Raw genomic sequence first — 23175 nt, forward strand, 5'->3', positions numbered from 1 at the left:
GCTCCCACCAATCAGCATGCTGACAACCATTCACTGTCTGGAGGCAGGCTGGGAGGGAGTGAATGCTGCCTCGCTGCTCAGATTGTGTGACCACCATCCACCCCTCCTCAAAGGCCCCTAGAAGCAGCTGCCTATATGCCTATATGTTAAGTGCCTATATGTTAAGATTAGAGATGTGCAGAGGGCATTTTTCGTGTTTTGTGTTTTGGTTTTGGATTTGGGTCCGCGGTCGTGTTTTGGATTCGGACGCGTTTTGGCAAAACCACCCTTTCGGGTCTTGGATTCGGATGCGTTTTGGATTCGGGTGATTTTTTTTAAAAATCTCAAAAACAGCTAAAATCATAGAATTTGGGGGTAATTTTGATCCTATAGTATTATTAAGCTCAATAACCATAATTTCCAATTATTTCCAGTCTATTCTGAACACCTCACACCTCACAATATTATTTTTAGTCCTAAAATTTGCACCGAGGTCGCTGGATTACTAAGCTAAGCGACCCAAGTGAGCGGCACAAACACCTGGCCCATCTAGGAGTGGCACTGCAGTGTCAGACAGGATGGCACTTAAAAAAATAGTCCCCAAACAGCACATGATGCAAAGATAAATAAAAAAAGAGGTGCAAGATGGAATTGTCTTTGGGCACTCCCACCCACCCTTATGTTGTATAAACAGGACATGCACACTTTAACAAACCAATAATTTCAGTGACAGGGTCTGCCACATGACTGTGGCTGAAATGACTGGTTGGTTTGGGCCCCCACCAAAAAAGAAGCAATCAATCTCTCCTTGCACAAACTGGCTCTACAGAAGCAAATGTCCACCTCATCCTCATCCTCCGATTCCTCACCCCTTTCACTGTGTACAACCTCCTCCTCACAGAGTATTAATTCGTCCCCACTGGAATCCACCATCACAGGTCCCTGTGTACTTTCTGGAGGCCGGACCAGATGTCAGTACTTGCTCCTGACTGCCCTGCATCACTGCCAGCGGGTGGTTTTGGAAATTGTATCCTTTTCCTGGCAGCTCCAGTGGCGGTAGAAAATGAAGGAGGAGCTGTTGGTGGGTCACGTTCCACTTGACTTGACAATTGTCTCACCAGCAGGTCTTTGAACATCTGCAGACTTGTGTCTGCCGGAAAGAGAGATACAATGTAGGCTTTAAAACCTAGGATCGAGCACGGTGGCCAAAATGTAGTGCTCTGATTTCAGCAGATTGACCACCTGTGAATCCTGGTTAAGCGAATGAAGGGCTCCATCCACAAGTCCTACATGCCTAGTGGAATCGCTCCGTTTTAGCTCCTCCTTCAATCTCTCCAGCTGCTTCTGCAAAAGCCTGATGAGGGGAATGACCTGACTTAGGCTGGCAGTGTCTGAACTGACTTCACGTGTGGCAAGTTCAAAGGGTTGGAGAACCTTGCACAACATGGAAATCATTCTCCACTGCGCTTGAGTCAGGTGCATTGCCCCTCCTTTGCCTATATCGTAGGCTCCTTGAGAGCAGAAACGCGTTGGTGCTGTGGGACAGACTGCGACAGATCCAGCAATATTGAGAGTACCAAGGATTACCACGGCGAGAGGAGGAGCAGTACTGATATCCCGGGAGGTATCTGTTCACCACCTCACAAAACGCTTTAGGGTAACCATTGCTTGGGGACCCCACATATTCTGGTACGCATAAACTGCCCACTGAAAGTTGGTGGAATTTTATATTATATGATTATATATTTTATATTCTTTATCATTGTATCCTATTTATCACTGTATATCATTCATGTGTTGCCAATACGTACAATAAATTAAAAAACTGTACTTCACTATATTTCCTCATTTTTCTATTTTTTTGAGGGAATGAAGAGGAACACTGGTCTATTTTAAAAGGTTGAAATCTCCAAACACAAACATTATATTGGAATAACCCCCATTGCCCCGGGGTGCGCCCATCTGCATTTTGTAAATTGTCCAGATGTATAGGCTTGAATGGCCTTTTCCTGCTCCTCCATCCTCTGAAGCATATAGAGGGTTGAATTCCACCTCGTTACCACCTCTTGCTTCAGCTGATGGCAGGGCATGTTCAGGAGTGTTTGCTGGCGCTCCAGTCTTCGGCATGCGGTGGCTGAATGCCGAAAGTGGCCCGCAATTTTTCGGGCCACCGACAGCATCTCCCGCATGCCCCTGTCGTTTTTCAAAAAATTCTGCACCACCAAATGAATTGTATGTGCAAAACATGGGACGTGCTGGAATTTGCCCACATGTAATGCACGCACAATATTGGTGGCGTTGTCCGATATCACAAATCCCCAGGAGAGTCCAATTGGGGTAAGCCATTCTGCGATGATGTTCCTCAGTTTCCATAAGAGGTTGTCAGCTGTGTGCCTCTTATGGAAAGCGGTGATACAAAGCGTAGCCTGCCTAGGAACGAGTTGGCGTTTGCGAGATGCTGCTACTGGTGCCGCCGCTGTTGTTGCTGCGGGAGGCAATACATCTACCCAGTGGGCTGTCACCGTCATATAGTCCTTAGTCTGCCCTGCTCCACATGTCCGTGGTTAAGTGGACAGTGGGTACAACTGCATTTTTTAGGACACTATTTCTGATGTCTGTGTACATTCTCGGTATCGCCTGCCTAGAGAAGTGGAACCTAGATGGGATTTGGTACCGGGGACACACTACCTCAAGCAATTCTCTAAGTCCCTGTGAACTAACAGTGGATACCGGACGCACGTCTAACACCAACATAGTTGTCAAGGCCTGAGTTATCCGCTTTGCAACAGGATGACTGCTGTGATATTTCATCTTCCTCGCAAAGGACTGTTGGACAGTCAATTGCTTAATGGAAGTAGTACAAGTGGTCTTCCGTCTTCCCCTCTGGGTTGACGATCGACTCCCAGCAGCAACAACAGCAGCGCCAGCAGCAACAGCAGCAGTAGGCATTCCACTCAAGGATCCATCGGAGGAATCCCAGTTAGGAGAGGACTCATCAGTCTTGCCAGTGACATGGCCTGCAGGACTATTGGCGTTCCTGTCTAAGGAGGAAATTGACATTGAGGGAGTTGGTGGTGTGGTTTGCAGGAGCTTGGGTACAAGAGGAAGAAGGGATTTAGTTGTCAGTGGACTGCTTCCGCTGTTACCCAAAGTTTTTGAACTTGTCAATGATTTCTGATGAATGCGCTCCAGGTGACGTATAAGGGAGGATGTTCCTAGGGGGTTAACGTCCTTACCCCTACTTATTACAGCTTGACAAAGGCAACACACGGCTTGACACCTGTTGTCCGCATTTCTGCTGAAATAATTCCACACCGAAGAGGTGATTTTTTTTGTATTTTGTCCAGGCATGTCAATGGCCTTATTCATCCCACGGACAACAACTGTCTCCCCGGGTGCCTGATTTAAACAAACCACATCATCATCAGAATCCTCCTCGTCAACTTCGTCCTCAGCGCCAGCAACACCCATATCTTCATCCTGGTGTACTTCAACAGTGACATCTTTAATTTGAATATCAGGAACTGGACTGTGGATGTTCCTTCCAGCATTTGCAGGGGGCGTGCAAATGGTGGAAGGAGCCACCTCTTCCCGTCCAGTGTTGGGAAGGTCAGGCATCGCAACCGACACAATTGGACTCTCCTTGAGGATTTGTGATTTAGAAAGCACAGTTCTTTGCTGTGCTTTTGCCAGCTTAACTCTTTTCATTTTTCTAGCGGGAGGATGAGTGCTTCCATCGTCATGTGAAGCTGAACCACTAGTCATGAGGAACATAGGAGAGGGCCTTAGCCGTTCCTTGCCACTCCATGTCGTAAATGGCATATTGGCAAGTTTACGCTTCTCCTCAGATGATTTAAATTTAGATTTTTGGGTCATTTTACTGAACTTTTGCTTTTTGGATTTTACATGCTCTCTACTATGACATTGGGCATCGGCCTTGGCAGACGACGTTGATGGTATTTCATCGTCTCTGCCATGACTAGTGGCAGCAGCTTCAGCACTAGGTGGAAGTGGATCTTGATCTTTCCCTATTTTACCCTCCAAATTTTTGTTCTCCATTTTTTAATGTGTGGAATTATATGCCAGTAATATATCTGGAATTAAACGGCAGTAATGTCTGGAATTGGATACCATTAGATAGATACCAGATACCACTGTGACTGGAATGATGATGACCTATGCACAGTGACAGGACACTAATAGAGCACCCTACAGCAGCAAAATGCAGCACAAGACACTGAGCACTGACCAGTGACACTGAGCACTGATGATGCTACTGAGCACTAATACTGAGCAGCACGATGCAGCACAAGACACTGTACTAGTATTAGTAATGTAGTATTACTGAGCACCACAAGACAATAAGCAGTGATACTGAGTACTGATGATACTACTGAGCACTGATACTGAGCACTGATGATACTACTTAGCACTGATACTGAGCAGCATGATGAAGCACAAGACACTGTACTAGTATTAGTAATGTAGTATTACTGAGCACCACAAGACAATGAGCAGTGATACTGAGCACTGATGATACTACTGAGCACTGATACTGAGCAGCACGATGCAGCACAAGACACTGTACTAGTATTAGTAATGTAGTATTACTGAGCACCACAAGACAGTGAGCAGTAATACTGAGCACTTATGACACTACTGAGCATTGATACTGAACACTGATGATACTACTGAGCACTGATACTGAGCAGCACGATGCAGCACAAGACACTGTACTAGTATTAGTAATGTAGTATTACTGAGCACCACAAGACAATGAGCAGTGATACTGAGCACTGATGATACTACTGAGCACTGATACTGAGCACTGATGATTCTACTGAGAACTGACACTGAGCAGCACGATTAGCACAAGACACTGTACTAGTATTAGTAATGTAGTATTACTGAGCAGCACAAGACAATGAGCAGTGATACTGAGCACTGATGATACTACTGAGAACTGACACTGAGCAGCACGATGCAGCACAAGACACTGTACTAGTATTAGTAATGTAGTATTACTGAGAACCACGATGCAGCACAAGACATGGGCCCTCATTCCGAGTTGTTAGCTCGCTAGCTGCTTTTAGCAGCATTGCAAACGCCCCTCTGGGAGTGTATCTTAGCTTAGCAGAATAGCGAACGAAAGAGTAGCAGAATTGCTACTAAATATTTTCTTGCAGTTTCTGAGTAGCTCCAGACCTACTCCTAGATTGCGGTCAGCTCGGTCCGTTTAGTTCCTGGTTTGACGTCACAAACACGCCCTGCGTTCGGCCAGCCACTCCCCCGTTTCTCCAGGCACTCCAGCGTTTTTACCTGACACGCCTGCGTTTTTTAGCACACTCCCGGAAAACGCTCAGTTACCACCCAGAAACGTCCCTTTCCTGTCAATCACTCACCGATCAGCAGTGCGACTGAAAAGCGCCGCACGAACAGCAAAACTGCTAAGTTTTTAGTTAAATAACTAGGCGCATGCGCCCTGCGTACCATGCGCATGCGCATTTAGCAAAATATCGCAGCATAGCGAAAAGCGGCAACGAGCGAACAACTCGGAATGACCACCAATGAGCAGTGATACTGAGCACTGATGATACTACTGAGAACTGACACTGAGCAGCACGATGCAGCACAAGACTCTGATACCACTGTGACTGGAATGATGATGACCGATGCACAGTCACAGGACACTACTACCACAGCACCCTACAGCAGCAAGATGCAGCACAAGAGAGACACTGTACTAGTATTACTGAGCAGCAATAAACACTGATACTGAGCACTGATACTGAGAACTGACACTGAGAGAACGTAGCCACGTCCTCTCTGTACCCTCTACAATGCACGAGTGAAAATGGCGGTGACGCGCGGCTCTTTATATGGAATCCGAATATCGCGAGAATCCAACAGCGGGATGATGACGTTTTGCCTCGTTCGGGTTTTCCGAGTCAGGCGGGAATAACCGAGCCGGGCTCGGACCCGTGTTTGACACGTGGAGTTCGGGGGGGGGGGGGTTGGTTATCGGCGAACCGAACCCGCTCATCTCTATTTAAGATATTAAGTTGCATCTTTGAACACAGGCAGAGATAAGCATTTATTTTTGAGCACGCAAGGTGGGCGCAGATGTGGACGACTTGTGTGCAGCTATGAATCAGGCCCCCAGAGTTCATTAGATCTTATACAGTAGTAACTGGATGTTATTTGAACAGAGAAATCCTCATCCACTAAACTTGTGACACTTGCAACATTTTGGGTGCCAGATGTAAATAACAAGGAAAAAAATAATAATACCCAATATTTTACTTAATATATATATATTTCTGCTGCGGGGTACACTGGGCTCCACAGGGAATGACATTGGGGTGTAGAGTAGGATCTTGATCCGAGGCACCAACAGGCTCAAAGCTTTGACCTTCTACCCAGAATGCCTAGCGCCTCCTCCTCTATAACCCCGCCTCCGTGCACAGGAGCTCAGTTTTGTAGTTGCTGCCATGCAGTAAGCAGGCATACAACAGGGGGGCTGCTCCTGCAGCCCTGAGAAGAAGCTTTTTAAAGAAAAATTAAGACTTCAAGGGCTGCAGCAGAGACACTGAGTGTGTTAGATGTCAGTCAGACATCTCCTACTGCAGCTCCATCACCTCCCCCAGTGGCACTGTACACTCCCGCACCCTGGTTGCCGGGTACCTACAGTGGAGGGTTCAGTTTTCTTCCAATTAGTCACACACACCAGCGCTGTTCTCCTGGATTGCGTGGCCGCACTCAGGGAGGAAGTAAGTGGGTCCCCCCAGCGGGACCCGCTGTAAATTGCGATCCCGCGCGGCCGGTGGGAGGTGGGCCACGCGTGCTGGTGTCGACACTGTGGCAGTACAGGGGCCCCACTAGACCACCAGGGCATGGGCACAGGTCGGTTTTCTCTCATAAAACAGTTTATTTAAGCCCCAGTACCCGGTGGTGAAGTCCAGCAGGGGGATAAGGCTTTGACCTGTAGCCCGGCCCCAGTCCCAAGGCGCCATTTAGAGTAAATGTTCCCGCCCTGGAGCTGCATATCTCTCTCTCCCTCACTCCCTGTCAGCGTTTGGGCACCATGAGGACAAGCTGAGCTGATTCTGGGACTGTTTGGGCAAATCCTCCTCTGTAAAGCCGCCTTCCTGTCAGCGCTGTGCATTTTACAGGACACTTAAGTATTCTACATGTCTGCTGACAGTGTTAGTTAAGAAAAAGTGCATTTAGTCAGGTTTATTTAGTACAAGTGTGGCACTATCCTGTGGTGTTCCCACTACAGTACAGGCCCATGCCTAGCAACGCAGCACTGCATAGGTTAACTATCCCCTAACTTTTAGTGATGTCAGCAGGAGCTGACATGGGGGGCACTAGGACCCAGGGAGTCAAGTCTAGAACCAGAGGAGCCCAACTGTCACAGCCAGAGAGCTGGGAGAAAAGTACCCTGCGATTGGCTGACCCCATGACCTTTACAGAGCGGGAAGCTGAGGAGGCGGGGACTGCTCTGAGGAGAGTGTGTGAGGCTGCAGTGTGGAGAGTTGTCGTCCAGAGAGCCCTAAAAGGGGTGACCAGCGGCGAAAGGAGAGCGGTCGCAAGTGGAGTCGTCTGCGCCCGACAACTGAGTGAGACGTTAGGGAAGGAAGCGTCACAGCTGCTGAGAGAGATGTGCTGACAGGAATCAAATCAGCGTGCGAGCCGCAAGTGAAGCAGCATGGAGTCTCTGTCCTCACAGCTGGGAAGCACTGAAGAGGCTGCCTGACAGTGAGAGGATGGAGTGCAGCTGTGGGGAACAGTGAGTAACCTTGCCCCTTCACATTGTGTCTGTAACAGTGCCTCAGCACAGCCAGCCATACCTCAGTGACAGTGCCTCAGCACAGCCAGCCATACCCCAGTGACAGTCAGAACCCTTTGTGTGTCATTCTCCAGTCAGCCCTGTTTAAGTCTGTCAGCACAGCCTAAGACTCCTGTCACCCATCACCTGAGGCTGCCAGGGTCAGACAGACAGTTAGAGGTGTTGTCAGTCAGTGAGGCCATTTCAGCAGCAGCTCAACTTGACAGCCAGCCAACCCTTGCCAACTCAGCCAGGTGCTTCCCTCATGCAGCAATATTCCCATTTGTTACTACAGACAGAGAGGGGAAGAGCCCTGAGATATATAACACCTGTCAGCCAACCAGTACCGCAGCAGCACAGCCGTGTCCGACAGGCAGAGCCCAGGGGGAGAATTTGATGCTTTTAATCTACGCAAGGTCACCCGGGGACAGCGACAGTGTTGTGTTCAAGGAATGAGAAAAAAAGGTTACTGCCTATTAGGAGTTACCTTAAAGAAGGTGATATTAGTCAGTACTAGTACCGACAGAACCAGCCCGTGCGAACAGTATTGATTCCCCCTTACCCTAAATAGTGAGTGGCTATCTGACAGAATTGCATCCAGTTATTTCAGTCCGTATTTACCTCAGGATTTATACTGAAAGCCTTCCTATAAGATATCTGAGATAATATACAAAACTCAGTTACTAGTCACTGCCGGATTGTACTCCTACACCCTCTAGTGGACACTTGAGATACTGTAAGGAACACTACGGTTAATAGTAATTCTACAGCCACCGTGTGGACACTTGGGACACTAATTTGGACACCATTCATGGTTACTTGCTGCCAGTCAATTGGTAGACATTTAAGGTTATGGTTAATAGTGACGTAATAGTATACAATAAATAAATTGTGAGAATTCATTTACGAGTATATTGAAGAAATACTTGCAATTGTGAGTTCTCCTAAAAGTCGTGAATTTGTTATATGTAACTAAAATGTTTAATGCTTGACTATATTACCTGTGATACCATATGATCTCGAACTGCTGATCTGCATATTGATCTGTTCCTATATATAGTGACATTGCTTAATTTCAATTCTACCCTACTAAACCGTTTAACACAATAGCAGTGACACCTTATTGGTGATAATAAAATACCAGTCACTGTCCAAAAGTGTGGTGACTTGTTTGTCTGGGGTCTGTTTGGGGGCCTCATCCTTCTGCTGGGTATCCAGAGGTGACAAGAAAGCAAAGTCCAAGAAGACTGGGACCGACATCATCAGGGGAAATGAAGGTACGAAACACCGCCACTTCACCACCCGGTGGCCTGTGACAACTTGGCGTCCACGAACAGGATCGAATCAGATTAAAGCAAGATGTCGGAACCACAACCCTCATCACCTGCGCCGGCCCAGGAGAAAGGATCAGGCCAGGAGGAAGGTCCCAGCCGGGCAAACCTGCCTCCACCAGCAGCAATGGCATCACCCATCACTATGCCATATTACATGGGGGCTCCATGGGTGTTGACGTATTCTGGTGATGACCACTTCCCTGGCACGAGTACTTTCAGAGACTTCAGAGATAATATGCGGACCTTGTTTCAACTATACCCACTGAGTGAAGCGCAGCAGGTGGCGATACTGATTGCCCAACTGAAGGGATCCGCTCTGGGTGAGGTGAAATCCTGGGAGAACGACCAGAGAGCAACTGTCGAGGGCATATTGGAAAAATTGAGGACCACCTTCGACTCACGGACAGTTACCGAGCTCAAAGAACTACTATATGCCCGGAAACAGAAGCCTCACGAGTCATTGAGGGACTTTACTCTGGGGCTGCATGAGGCGATGCAAGCTGTGATAGCTCTGGACCCAAATGAAGGACTGCAAAAAGATAAGATCCTTAGCGACCTGTTTATTAAGGGAGCAAGAGGAGAAGCCACTCGCGCACAGCTGAAGCTGTGGAAGGGGCAGAATGTTGGGTGCACTTTTGCCAAATTTAAAGAGACGATGATGGATGCTCTCGGAGGGGACCGGGTGAGACCAGGAGGTGACTTCTCGTCGAACTGTCTGACCGATGAAGAGCATGAGGACGTCCCGCAGCCCATACGATGTATACCTCAGACCACCAAGGGCACTGTTACCCAGCAGTCCCGATCCGCCCTTGCCCAAGATGAGGGCCTGGTCAAAGCACTGGCAGAGATACGACAGGGTATGTCTGACATGGGTCGACAACTACAAGCACTTCAACAGAACCAACAGAGAGTTGGTTGCAGCGATTGGCACCACGAGCGCGGAGGAAGGAACATTTCCCAATGGCGAAGGGATTTCCCAAGATCTTCAGGCCGACGCCCTACAGACCAGTTCGATTCACAGGGGCGGCCGATATGTAGACGGTGCCGTCAGAGCGGTCACATCGAAAGAAACTGCCGGAGTGAGGCTTTAAACGACGAGATCCCGAGGCGAGGGACCGACCCTCGGGAGGAACCTCACCAATAGGTCCATCAATGCAGGAATGGTGGCCTCGATATGTTGGAAAGTGCCCTCACTTGAAGATTTGGGTCAACGGAGTCGAAATACCAGCTCTTCTAGATACTGGGTCTCAAGTGACTACGATTCAACTTGCAGAGTTTCAACGGCATTGGAATGAAAGCGAGATTGTGACGCCACCAAACACATGGCTCCAGCTATTGGCTAGCAATGGAGAGCAGATAAAGTTCTGTGGCTACTGGGAGGCCAACTTAATGATCGGCAAGGCTAGCCTAAAGCAGCAAGGGTGTCTGGTGACCACAGCGAATAGTGGACACCTACCTCCCATCATACTCGGGATGAATGTCCTAAAGAATTGTCCCGATGAGTTGGTGGAGGCTCTCCGGTTCCAGATGCGATCTGCAGCCCCGCAGGAACGGAAGACGTTGCAGCAGACAGTACGGCTGCTTGAGGGTCAGAAGAGGTTCGTTAATGCCAGGGGAGAAGTGGGCAAGGCCAGAGTAGCTGATCATCGACCTGTAATTCTCCTACCCAATTCTGAACATGTCGTGTGGTGCAAGGCAAGGATCGGTCCAGGTGGGCAGGACTACGAGGCAATGATCGAATCCTGCGATACTGATGGACAACAACCATTTGCGGTGGCGAGGACCTTGGCAAAGGTGGAACATGGAAGAGTTCCAGTCCGTGTCTTGAACCCACACAGTTTTCCTATTCAGCTGTTCAAGCATTGCCCGGTGGCTAAAGTGATTCAAGTGGATTTTCAGGACGTGATGGAGACAAGTGTGCCGGTGGTCCAGCAGAGGGCTATAACAGGGCACAAGGCTACTGAAGATGAAACCCCATGGTGGGAGGAGATCCGAATTGGCGATTCTGACACCCCTGAGGAAAGACGCCAGGGAGTGCTTCAGGTGGTAAAGAAGAATGCCCAGGCCTTCAGTCAGTACCCATCCGACTTCGGAAAAGCAGAGAGTGTGTACCACCACATCCACACCGGGAGCAGTCCTCCCATCAAGGAACGGCACAGACCATTGCCACCAGCTATGTACCAACCTGTACGCAACATGATCTCCGAGATGAAGGATGCGGGTGTGATTCATGAAAGCCACAGCCCATGGGCCGCCCCTCTGGTGATAGTGAAGAAAAAGGATGGCAGTTTGCGCTTTTGTGTGGACTACCGGAAGTTGAATGCAGTGACTCACAAGGACGCCTATCCGCTACCGAGAATTGAAGAATCTCTGACGGCGTTGAAGACAGCGACGTACTTCTCCACTCTTGACCTCACAAGTGGGTACTGGCAGATCCCGATGGCTGTGGAGGACAGGGAGAAGACTGCGTTTACAACGCCGATGGGTCTCTTCGAGTTCGACAGGATGCCATTTGGACTCTGCAATGCCCCAGCCACCTTCCAGAGAGTCATGGAGCACTGTTTGGGACACAGGAACTTTGAGATGGTCCTGCTTTACCTGGATGACGTCATCATCTACTCCAGGAGCTATGAGGAGCACCTCCAGCACTTGGATGAGGTGTTTGCCCAGTTGACCAAATGCGGGCTGAAGTTAAAGCCATCGAAGTGTCATCTATTGAAGCCGAAAGTGCAATACCTCGGGCACATCGTCAGTGCTGAGGGTGTGAAGCCAGAACCAGAGAAGATCCGTGTTGTGAGAGATTGGCCTGTACCGAGGACAGTGAAGGATGTCCGAAGCTTCTTGGGCTTTGTTGGATACTACAGGCGCTTCATTGAAAACTTTGCAAAAGTGGCTACCCCATTAAATGAGCTGCTACGAGGCAAGTCAGGTCAAGAGCAGAGAAGTTCGTCCAGAGTCAAGTGGACAGAGGCACAACAGACCTCCTTTGATCAGCTGAAGGCATCATTGATTGATGCGCCGCTATTAGCCTATCCAGACTACGGGAGGCCTTTCAAGCTGTATACCGATGCCAGTCACCGTGGACTAGGAGCTGTACTATTCCAGGAGCAAGATGGCAGAGAGAGAGTCATTGCATACGCCAGCCGAGGCCTGAAGAAGACCGAACGGAATTGTGAGAATTACTCGGCCTTCAAGTTGGAGCTTCTTGCCCTTGTCTGGGCCGTAACCGAGAAATTCAAAAACTACTTGGCCGCCACACCTTTCGAGATTGTGACAGACAATAACCCATTGGCACACTTGTCTACAGCACGCCTGCCGGCTCTGGAACAGCGGTGGATGTCCCGTCTCGCTGGGTTTCGCTACACGGTAGTCTACCGGAGTGGAAAATCTAACGGAAATGCCGACGCCTTGTCCCGCCTGCCCACTGATGACATAGCTGAAGAGGAGAAGGATTGGTCGGAAGATGTAGAGACCCCAACTTTCAAGCCACAAAGGAGGAGATACTGCATCGTCACTTCTGACCCTGTTGCCGCCACATCTGATGCGAGTCCTGATAGCCTGCCCTGTGACAACTTAGGGTTCGATTGGGTGAAAGTGCAACACGAGAGTCCAGTGATGCAAGAGTTGATGGGCCACCTTCGTCGCAAGAGTCAACTGACCCAGACCCAGAGAGCCGTTGCCGATCCCGAGTTGGTCAAACTGCTACGACACCGAGACCGTCTCAGCATCAAGCATGGACTATTGGTTCGAACCAGTACCGATCCCAGTACGAACCAGACCATCGTACAAACCGTGGTGCCCAGACAACAAGCCCACTTCCTGCTGACCGCTTATCACAATCAGTCCGGTCACTTTGGCACCCAGAAAACGGAAGCCACTTTGAGGAGGAGGTATTTCTGGGTCGGCATGAGAGAGGATATCGGGCAGTGGTGCCGTGATTGCGTGGCCTGCAACCTGAAGAGGAGGCCCGAAGCCAGCCAAAAGGATCCCCTGCATCCCATCAAAAGCCATCGGCCGTTGGAGCTTGTGGCCCTGGACCATGTAAAACTCGAACCCAGTCCCAGTGGGTACCAGTATGCCTTAACAATGACTGATTACTATAGCAAGTTCCTGGTCGTCGCCCCTGTTCGTGACTTGACTGCTAAAACCACCGCAGAAGTATTCCTCAAGAACTTTGCAAGGCCCTATGGGTACCCCGATCGGATCTTAACTGACCAAGGCCCAGCATTTGAGTCACAGCTGTTTCAGGAGTTGTGCACCCTATATGGATGTCGGAAGCTGAGGACGACGGCCTATCACCCTCAGTGTAATGGACTGTGTGAGAGGGCAAATCAGACGGTCATCAACATGCTGCGAAGCCTATCTGCTGAGAAACGCTCACAATGGCCAACACTGCTACCTGAATTGGCCTACCTGTACAACAATACTGAGCATTGTTCCACTGACTTCACCCCTTACTACCTTATGTTTGGACGTCAAGGAAAGCTTCCGAAGGACCTCGAGTTGACTCCTGTAGTGACTGAGCCAATGATTCCACAGAATGATTGGGTGCGGGAGCACCAACACCGTATTGAATCCGCACGAGAAATAGTTAATCAGCGCATGGAAGCAGCACATCACCGTCAAGAGATGAGAGATGGGCTATAACAGCAATATCCATGCTACACCCCTGCAACTCGGAGATTGTGTATGGAAAAAGAAAAATCACCGTTCGAGTAAGCTTGATGCCATGTGGGAGGATACCCCGTACATTGTGGTGGGAGTCCCCACTGATGGCCTGTATGCCTACAGAATTCAAAAAGGAAAAGAAGGTCCCATCAGCACAGTACCTCGTGATCAGATTAAAAGATGTAGCACCAAGGTGTGTGAATCCAAGCGAGAGGATGTACCTGTGGCAGAGGAATGCGGACCTTCAATGGGTGCCCCACTACATGACCCCATAGAGCTACTTCTCTTCATGTGTGGCTCAGTTCCTTCAGGCCCGTCAGGGGTCATCACCCTAGAACAGCCAGTACCCAGGCCTGTTGATAATCCAAGTGGTCCCAGTCATGCTGTTGAGCAATCTTTCAGTGATATACCTGACCCTGCAGTCAGAAGGTCAGAAAGAAGCACCCAAGGTGTCTTGCCCCTAAGGTATAGGGAATAAATGTGTATGTGTTCACTGTATACATACTTACCTGTGATTGTAAAAATTGCATTCTTGATGTACTTTGTATTCATGCCAATTGAACTCTTAAGTAATGCATGAAGGACTACTTAACAAAGTGTTTGGACATCCAATTTTAAAGTTAGATGTTGTGTATGTTGCTATGAGAAAGACTGTCGGGACATTGTACATAAATGTTGCTTTTGCGTGAGGACACGCAACCTTCAAGTGGAGGAATATGTGGCACTATCCTGTGGTGTTCCCACTACAGTACAGGCCCATGCCTAGCAACGCAGCACTGCATAGGTTAACTATCCCCTAACTTTTAGTGATGTCAGCAGGAGCTGACATGGGGGGCACTAGGACCCAGGGGAGTCAAGTCTAGAACCAGAGGAGCCCAACTGTCACAGCCAGAGAGCTGGGAGAAAAGTACCCTGCGATTGGCTGACCCCATGACCTTTACAGAGCGGGAAGCTGAGGAGGCGGGGACTGCTCTGAGGAGAGTGTGTGAGGCTGCAGTGTGGAGAGTTGTCGTCCAGAGAGCCCTAAAAGGGGTGACCAGCGGCGAAAGGAGAGCGGTCGCAAGTGGAGTCGTCTGCGCCCGACAACTGAGTGAGACGTTAGGGAAGGAAGCGTCACAGCTGCTGAGAGAGATGTGCTGACAGGAATCAAATCAGCGTGCGAGCCGCAAGTGAAGCAGCATGGAGTCTCTGTCCTCACAGCTGGGAAGCACTGAAGAGGCTGCCTGACAGTGAGAGGATGGAGTGCAGCTGTGGGGAACAGTGAGTAACCTTGCCCCTTCACATTGTGTCTGTAACAGTGCCTCAGCACAGCCAGCCATACCTCAGTGACAGTGCCTCAGCACAGCCAGCCATACCCCAGTGACAGTCAGAACCCTTTGTGTGTCATTCTCCAGTCAGCCCTGTTTAAGTCTGTCAGCACAGCCTAAGACTCCTGTCACCCATCACCTGAGGCTGCCAGGGTCAGACAGACAGTTAGAGGTGTTGTCAGTCAGTGAGGCCATTTCAGCAGCAGCTCAACTTGACAGCCAGCCAACCCTTGCCAACTCAGCCAGGTGCTTCCCTCATGCAGCAATATTCCCATTTGTTACTACAGACAGAGAGGGGAAGAGCCCTGAGATATATAACACCTGTCAGCCAACCAGTACCGCAGCAGCACAGCCGTGTCCGACAGGCAGTGCCCAGGGGGAGAATTTGATGCTTTTAATCTACGCAAGGTCACCCGGGGACAGCGACAGTGTTGTGTTCAAGGAATGAGAAAAAAAGGTTACTGCCTATTAGGAGTTACCTTAAAGAAGGTGATATTAGTCAGTACTAGTACCGACAGAACCAGCCCGTGCGAACAGTATTGATTCCCCCTTACCCTAAATAGTGAGTGGCTATCTGACAGAATTGCATCCAGTTATTTCAGTCCGTATTTACCTCAGGATTTATACTGAAAGCCTTCCTATAAGATATCTGAGATAATATACAAAACTCAGTTACTAGTCACTGCCGGATTGTACTCCTACACCCTCTAGTGGACACTTGAGATACTGTAAGGAACACTACGGTTAATAGTAATTCTACAGCCACCGTGTGGACACTTGGGACACTAATTTGGACACCATTCATGGTTACTTGCTGCCAGTCAATTGGTAGACATTTAAGGTTATGGTTAATAGTGACGTAATAGTATACAATAAATAAATTGTGAGAATTCATTTACGAGTATATTGAAGAAATACTTGCAATTGTGAGTTCTCCTAAAAGTCGTGAATTTGTTATATGTAACTAAAATGTTTAATGCTTGACTATATTACCTGTGATACCATATGATCTCGAACTGCTGATCTGCATATTGATCTGTTCCTATATATAGTGACATTGCTTAATTTCAATTCTACCCTACTAAACCGTTTAACACAATAGCAGTGACACCTTATTGGTGATAATAAAATACCAGTCACTGTCCAAAAGTGTGGTGACTTGTTTGTCTGGGGTCTGTTTGGGGGCCTCATCCTTCTGCTGGGTATCCAGAGGTGACAAGAAAGCAAAGTCCAAGAAGACTGGGACCGACATCATCAGGGGAAATGAAGGTACGAAACACCGCCACTTCACCACCCGGTGGCCTGTGACACAAGTACCCTGTGATATACATCCAGTCTTTACTGTGCATTGTGATAGGGTATGTTAACCTATTCAGGTCTGATTATGAACTCTCTTCAGTCATCAGTCAGAATGCTGTTCCCCTTAGCAACCGGTTGGAGATCAGTGAATGAATAGATGACACAGGATCATTGTGTAACCTAAGCAGTTCATAGTTGATCTGACTTAGGGGCCATCATGGCTTTATTATTTATAGCTTGAACACAAAGGGTTTATGCTTGCCAATACATTTAGCCAATCAGAATACACCATGTATGTCTTGAAAATACATCGATTGTCATACAATGTTAGAAGTGGCAACTAGGACAGCCTTGAAAATGGTTATTGTTTCGTTTATCAGTCTTTCGGACATAAACTCAAAAGATTTCTTTCTTTATTCTTCTCAATTAGCCTTGGATATATCTGGTGTTGCTTTGTCCGTTTTGGATACATTTCCAATACATTTGTCTTGTACAAGTCATGCCTTAAAACAAGATTATTCAGCAAATATAGTATTCTGACCAGCTCTGCACATTTTTCTTAAGGACATATCAACTCATTTTGTGATTAACAGTAAATTTCTTAATAAATGCGAAAAACGTGAATCAATATATATATATACTATACTGCGGAAGCTCCTACACTATCATTTCCCCTCTTTTTGATTCCACTTTTTCTCCCTATTCTACAGAAGAACCTCTTGGGCATTTCTGATTGCGTTTATCTTGTTCACATGTTTACTGAACCTGCAGGAAAAATAACAATTCCAAGCAACCAGTCCTATCAATACTATGACTATTGCCAGTAGTGGGTGTAGGACAGTTTTCATTAATCCTGTAGCTGATGGGGATTTTCCTGTGAAAATATCCCACCAGTGATGCTGTAAGTTATTCTTTAACTGTGTGGCCATGTGTTTCAATTCCCCAGCTTCTACTATTGTTTGCATCTGCGCATGTCTTGTAGAGTAATTAACTTCCCTTAGATGCTCTTCCAATTTTTCTGTATTGTTGATTATGTTAATGATATCCTGTATGCTTACAGTTATGTTATGGGGGGGAAGAGTTAATGGCTTAAAAGCCTGATCTAGGTAGTCAGTTTGATCCTTATAGAAAATAATAGTCTGATTTTTCCATATTAAATGAGTTACATTGAACAGGCATCCTGAAAAAGGGTTTGGTAACTGATATAGCTGACTGATCTGTTTGTCATATGTAATCATACAGACTATTTGTGGTGCCACTTCTATGAAGATGTCATCTTTTGGGTCGTGCAACTCCCTTTCAGTAAACCAGTCCCCTGGACTTATAGCCCAAACCTTGGGGATTACCCCTACCAACAAACAAAGGATAAGCAACTTCATTCTTCTGGTTGGAGAGTCACTGTCAACTTCTTCGAGTGGGATGCATATAATCAAGTATCACGACCTTTCATCTTAATTTAAGGTAGACATGGTTAGCAGCACTTGATATGGACCATCATATCTTGGTTCAAAGGTCTTTCTCACATGTCTCTTTAAATAGACCCAATCTCCTGGATTTAGCTTATGCGTAGCTGATCCTTCTGGGTCTGGAATGGAAGAAAACACTCGGCAATGGAGGTTAGTCAATGTTTTACAGACCTCCTGTACATAACCTGTAAAAATCATCATGATTATGTTGTAATTGTTGTGGATAATAACAATCTGTTCTTAGAGCTGACCCAAACAATATTTCATATGGTGTCAGTTTACTAGGTTTCATGGGTGTGGTCCTAATATTAAACAAGACTATAGGTAGGCATTCTGGACAAGTTCTTTTGGTTTCTGTCATTTTCTGTCTTGGTTCAGCTTAAGGTCAAAGTTCAGATGTCCCCCCTCCCACTCGCCTGGGGCTGGTGAAGCACATGGAAGGCCTGCTGTACCCCCAAATCTTTCATTATATGCTGCATGACTTCTCCCGTGAAATGTGTACCTCTATCTGATTCTATAACCTCAGGTATCCCAAATTTACATACTACTTCTGCTATCAGTTTCTTTGCAGTGGTTTTTGCTGTGGCTTTGCTTACTGGCCAGGCTTCGGCCCAGTGACTAAACATGTCCGTTGCTACTAGTACATATTCATATGGACTGCTTCGTCGCCACTGTATATAGTCAATTTGTAGTCTTTCAAATGGGTAAGAGGCTTTGGGTATAGTTCCTAGAGGTGTCTTGGTTCTTTTTCCTGGATTGCTGATTCCACAGATCCAGCATCCTGCTACAAAGTTTGTTGCAGCTTTATTGAAGCCTGGAGCTATCCAATGCTCTTGTACTCTATTCACCATGGCTTCCTTTGAATGGTGCACTTGTCCATGAGCTACTTGTAGCATAGGTGGAAATAGAGCTGCTGGTAGACAGTTCTTCAATTCTCTTGACTTCCAAAGTCCATGTTCATCTTCTTCTGCCCCCAATCGTCTCCATTTCTCCTTTTCTCCTTGTGATGCTTGTTGTTGAATTTTGATCAGCTCCTGTTCACTAGGCATTTGCTTCACATCTTGAGCTACTAAGACTTGCTCAAGTTCTTTTGATTGTAAGGCAATTCTCTTGGCTTCTGCATCTGCAAATGCATTTCCTTTAGCTTCCATGGTTTGGCTCTTAGTATGTGCTTGTACCTTGATTATGCCAATCCTTTTAGGTAGTTCCAATGCTCTGAAGAGTTCCATAATCAAACTGGCATGTTTGATGGGTTTTCCGTTTGCACTTTTGAAGTCCCTACTTTTCCATATAACAGCGTAATCTTGGGACACCCCCCCAAGCATAGCGTGAATCCGTATAGATGTTGGCTGTCATATTCTCAGCATGTATGCAGGCTTTGGTCATTGCTATGAGTTCTGCTTCTTGTGCTGACATACTTGATAGCAATGCTCCAGAGTCTATGACTTCAGTTTCAGTTGTTACTGCATATCCTGTCCTTGGGGATCCATTATCATAATATCTTGATCCATCGACGAACAGGTTCATGTCTGGATTGTCCAATGGTGTATCTTGGACATTAGGGAGAGGTAAAGTCTCTAATTCCATGAAGGCTAGGCAATCACTTCATATTTGGTAAGTCTGGCTGCAGAAAGATGCTTGCTATTTTCTTGACTTAATATTTCTGTTACAGCGTGAGGTACTTGTATACACAGTGTAATCAGGCAATCCCAATGCTGGGGCTGTTATTATGGTTTGCTTTAGTTGTCTTACTGCTTCTTCAATGGTGTCCCTGTTTTCTGCTGACGCCTCCTTTTTTATTAATTCATATAGGGGTTGCATCAGTAATGAGGCTGAGGGTATCCATTCTCTGCAATAACCAATAAGGCCCAGGAAAGCTCTGATTTCTTTTAATGTTCTTGGGGTTTTTGCTTGAGTTATTGCTTTTGTTCTTTTATCAGTAAGATGCCTTGTTCCTTGAGATATGCAGTGTCCTAAGAAGACAACTTTTTTCTGTACTAGCTGAAGCTTGTCTTTTGACACTCTGCAATCTTCTTCTGCCAAAAAGATGAGTAGTGATACTGTTTCCTTTTTGCACTTCTCTTCTGTCTGTGCAGCAATAAGCAGATCATCGACATATTGAACTAACTGGGTGTCTGTAAAGTGTGGTCTCCATTTCTGCAGGATTAATGCCATTGCCTCTGAGAAATCTGATGGACTGGTGGCTCCCCCTTGGGGTAATTGTGTCCCACCATATTGTTTACCTTCGTGAGTGAATATTAGAAACTTCTGGCTTTCCCATTCATCAGTAGATAATCTGATTTTCCCTCCTTTTGAATCTTGAGATTCAACACCTTTATTGATTAATGTTGGAAAAGGGTTGCTGCGTTGAGGGTAATACATCTTCTGATGGTTACTTGTCGCACTTTGGCAGTGCTACTTCATACATGGTCAGCCTTGCCACTGACAGGTGTTTGGTTCTTGCTTGTTGAAGCTTCTCTGTACCTGCATGTGGACCCTGGATGATAAGTTCATGATTCAGCACTATGCCTGTGCTCTTATACTCTTCTAGGACTGTTGCTGCTATTACTGCTCTGATGCCGGTAGGTGCTCCTTGATTACCGCTGTCAAGGTTGCTTAAGTTGTAGGCCACTGGTCTTCACCTCAGTCCATGATTTTGCATAAGGACTTCTATATATGGCCTCCTTCTTTAATAGTCAGGTAGTTCTAGGGCTTGAGATGAGGCAACTGCTGTTTCCAACTGTTCAATAGCCTAATTCATCTGTTGCTGTATGTAGGATGCGGACCCTCCTCCCTTTCAGTGTTGTCATACAATGCTTGCATGTAGACTGGTGCTAGAGGTATCCGTGTTCTGTAGTGTCCTACTAGGCCCAGGAATGATCATCTGACTTGCTTGACACTAGTTGGCATCTTAGCTTGCAGTCTGAATCTTTTCCTTTTCACTTTTGTTAGATGTCTGGTACCTTGAGTGTCCTAGGAAGATTAACTCTTGCTTGACTAGCTGCAATTTCTCCTTCTGAGGCTCTGCAGTCTTGGTCTTCCAGAAACTTCACTAAGGACACTGCCCCTTCTTGGTACTTCTTTTGGTGGTGGTGGCAATCAACAGTTCATTCACATCCTGTATTTAGCTGTGTGTTTTGTGGATAAATCACTTGGTGATATAGCCCCTCCACAGGGCTATTCTGGTCCAGTAGTATTGCTTCCTTTCTTCTACAACTGGTACTGCGGGAATGAGCCAATACTGAACTTCTGTTTTAACTTGCTTCTAAATAGCTTTTTGTTCTTTCCTTTGATAAGTTGCTGGAAAGTTAAACTTCTGCTGGTGTGTACTGTATTCTCCTTGGATAAGCTTTAGTACATTGTGCTTCAGCAAAGTCACTGGACATGTACTCCAAGGTCAAGAATTGGGCTGGTATTGGTGACTGCATTTCTCTCATCTCCTGTCCCTTTAAGAATTTCTGATATCACCAGTTCTTGTGGTATCTCCCTCTGCTGTCTTCTGCGTGTGCCGGCTCCAGCATTCATTAGGCACAAACGTATTTCTCCAGTGGGCAAGGTGACTGTAATCATACCTTCTGCTGTTTCTTCTGGAGACATTATGTTCACTGGGGAGTACCTGAAGAAGCTTGTACTTCATATTGGCAGAAGAAGCATCATTCATTTGTTTTCTGGAACTTTTTCTGTCTTGTTCCTTATTATTTGCTTTAAACCCCGGAGCTTCTGTTGCTTTAAATCATGGCATTATCTCTGTAATCTTGCCAGGTAGTACTGACCACTTGTCAGATGTCTTTCTTTGTCCTTCTTAAAGCAGACTTCCTTTAGTCTCCAAACTTTCATGCAACCTTCATATTGTTTCTCAACTTTTCTTTTTCCAATCACCTCTCTTTATGATTCATTCATTATTCTTCATACTTTGTCCTTTCTTCACTTGCATATTCTTTCTCACTGCTGCTGGCATGTCATTTTCTTAGTCCAAGTCCACCCAGGCTGGTGTTTAACATAATGATATTTATGCTGGGAGTTGTTGTTCCTCTTTGTCTTACTTTTCCTGTGAGAGATAGTCTTGTATAGCAGCTTGTATTTCAGGTTACATCTTTGCTTTCTTGCAAGGGTAGGGCTTAACCTCCCAATCCAGTCGTTGCAATGGCTTGATCTGTAAGTAAACGTAGAGGAATCTGGTTGTGCATAAAAACAGCTCTTGAAACCCTTGGGTCTCCTGTGGGTAAAGTCACTTTTATCGAACTGCCAGTGGTGACTGAGTACACTGTTGCCGACACAGGAGTTGCACACCTTCATATTGTATCATCTTGTGTGTCGTATAGTGACTTTATAGTAAGTTCTGATGGACTCAGTCTTTTCCTGTTTCAAATCTGGGGCTGCTGGTGCCCTGAGTGTCTGTGCATGACACCATCTCTTAAGTCTTGTCATGTACATCTTTCCACTTTCAAACGTTGTTCTATTTTCCTGTTCTTCTCTTTTCAATTTCACTGTTAGTGAGCTTGCAGATGATTCAATTCTGTTCATACTAGGGGTACCTGGGTGTGCATGCATGTCTGGGTATAGGGGTGGGGTATAGTGTGGAGGTGCTGTTGCTGGACTAGGTCTCAGTTATGCTTTAGGTTTTTCTTGCTGGTTTTCACACCATTTCTTGTATTTTCTGCAATTCTTCTTGAAATGTCCTTTTTCCTTGCAGAAATAACACTTTCTTTCATCTTGCTTGGTTCCTTCTTTTGAGTTCCTTCCTGTGGCCCCTTGCGTTGGGTTTCTGATTTTCCACTTGCTTTGTTCCTGGACAACGTGAACTGTTACCTTCGGTATGGCATTCTTTTCTTTGGCTTTTCTTATTGTTTCATTTTCTCTTTCTTGTGCTTCAGTGATCCAGATGGATACTTGATCTCTACTATTATGCTTAATTATCCAACTCTTGTTACAGGAGGCAAATTTTTCCCATTTCTCTAGGTCAAGTGTCCCTTCTGACGGGAAGCCTGCTCTTTTGATTCCTTTCAGAGATTTATTACCCTCCCTGTTATTAACAATATCCACGGGTTTGTCGGGCCCTGACATCTTTACAGACCGCGCTCCCATGCCTGGGTGAACGTGCGCGGAACCCCTCCTGATGTGGTATTTTAATAACTCCTTTTGATGGACTTAAAATCTCCTTTTAAAGAATCTCTACCTAAAGAGCTTCTTCAATCCGTCTGTGGACAAATGACTGGGGTTGTAGTGTTGCCCCTTCCTCCCTGCTTTTGTGGAAGATCTGTTAGTACTGCTCCCCAAGTGAGACCTGCATA

This window comes from Pseudophryne corroboree, chromosome 1, assembly GCF_028390025.1.
Source record: "Pseudophryne corroboree isolate aPseCor3 chromosome 1, aPseCor3.hap2, whole genome shotgun sequence".
Lineage (NCBI taxonomy): Eukaryota > Metazoa > Chordata > Amphibia > Anura > Myobatrachidae > Pseudophryne > Pseudophryne corroboree.